Here is a 2102-nt window from a genome sequence, read left to right on the forward strand (position 1 = left end):
TTAGTAAGTACTAAGTGGGGACCCTGGGAAAAGGCAGGTATCTATCTTTGCCTTTACTTCTTTAACCAGCTTGTCACAAGTTCCACAGTGGTACAATTTGTCATAGTCAAAAAAATTCCTCTTCTGCATATGTGTTCCAGAGTGCATCTTCCAAACCAGTTACATTTTTGACTGCTACAGTTAGACCTAAGAAGTCTTCCTGCTTCTCACTGATGTTCTTATATTCTTTACAAACAATCTGCCTGACAAGGGTTCAGTGATACAGATGAAGTCATGGCCAGAGGTCCTAACTAAAGACATTTCCAGAGCACTGAAGAGAATTTGATTCAGTTCCTGCACATCATGCTGCCTCATTTCCCCATTGCTGGTCCACCAGAAGCTGTCAGTGAAGTCTGCCATGGATGCAGCTTCCTGGTGTAAGAGCAGAAGCTGAGAAAAACAAGCACTGTAACTGTAAAGGTATGATTCCAACCTTTGCATCGGGTTTATCCTCATCTTCGAACGAACCATGCTTTTCTGGACCAAGAGAAAATAAAGTTTCTTTGAACTCAGGTGTGAAATGAAGAATCCGAAGAAGGAAATTGGGTAACAAGTTCCACACAGATTTCTGATTCCACTTCAATTGGTGCATTCTCTAGAAGCAGGTGGCTCCAAAGCTTTACTCTTTAACGTCTTCCCTCTTCCATACTGCTTATTTGACACACTGGAATAATCTTCTTCAAATAGGTCCCCAAACATTGTGAACCTGAATACTAGTGGCCTAAAGCGCAGACCCAACCCAGCCAAAACGTAGCGCAACCGAACCCGCCCCAGCTGGGCACCGCATGTTGGCCAGGAGAAGTTACCTTTATTTCATATTGTTTGTTTTTCCCAACAGTACGATAGAGTTCTTTGCAAACGGCAGCAATTGGTGTTTTTTGGCTACCTACCAAAACACAAATTTGTGGATACTGTACAGAGTGCGTAGTGAAGGCAAATGCAACAAGAGTGAAAATAATGAAAATAGCTTTCTTAAGCGATTACTGCTCAAGTCTGGCATTTGATTCTACCCAACCGGTAGCGTAATATGTTGGTTTGTTACTGTTTCGTGGATACTGTATAACAGCGGTCCCTAACCTTTTTGGCACCAGGGACCACTTTCATGGAAGGCAATTTTCCACGGACACAGGGCAGGGCAGGCCGTGATGCAAGGCCAGGTTTCTAATAGGCCGTGGACAGCTGCAGTCAGGGGGAGTTGGGGACCGCAGCTGTAGAAGACGCAAGATTCCTGGGTCAGAAACAAAGGATTATTACTCAGGACACGGGAAGCAACATGAGCTTTAGCATGTTTGTGTCAGTTACTCTTGCTCCCCAAATCCTACCAGGATGAAAGGAAGGGCTCTGATAAATGCCGTGCTAGATTACTAGATTTCCATCTCATCTGAGGAATGAGTTTGGGGAACCTGTCGTTTTATAGGAAGCAGTAAGCAAACCTGTTCTTTGTCTTGAAAGGAAACATTACTTCATCCCTCAAGGTTGCTCGCTATAAACACAACCTTGAGAAATAACCCTGGTAAAGAGCAGTCAGAACCTTGCATTCTTGGCATACCCAGGAAGATGGGTACAAGCATCAAAGACCCATAAAGGACTGTATCTCCAAACTCTACTATGTGCCGAACAATATTCTAAGCACATTATATGTATACTTTCATTTAATCCCCACTGCTCTATAATGTCCCCTATTTTAAAGAAGAATAAACAGGCATGGAGAGGTCATATAGCTAATAAGCAGTGAATCCAGGAGAAGCAGAAGTCTAATGACTTATAAAAGCAACAAGCAACCCCATGAAAGAATTTACAGTCTATGTGAGGGTTTCCAGGGATTGCTCAGGGGAAAAAAAAAAATCTAATATAAGAATTAAAGAGATCTCTCAAAATATGGGATGAGGACTCAAAATCATTATAATTAGAACATAAAATTAATGTGACCTTATTTTACAACCAAGTTAATAAAAAAGGATCTTGATTAGTTACACAATAAAATTGGGATAAGAATTTTGTTCCAAAATAATAGTGGCATTTGGATTAAACATGAATCATTTAATTTGAACTGAGTGCTGGGT

General features: G+C 41.3%; 1 pseudogene; it reads right to left on the minus strand.

Annotated features, from left to right (window-relative positions):
* On the minus strand, positions 1 to 805 carry LOC105821755 (annotated as a pseudogene).
* Between the last annotated feature and the right edge of the window lie 1297 nt (positions 806 to 2102).

This window comes from Propithecus coquereli, unplaced genomic scaffold, assembly GCF_000956105.1.
Source record: "Propithecus coquereli isolate 6110/MARCELLA unplaced genomic scaffold, Pcoq_1.0 Scaffold59, whole genome shotgun sequence".
Lineage (NCBI taxonomy): Eukaryota > Metazoa > Chordata > Mammalia > Primates > Indriidae > Propithecus > Propithecus coquereli.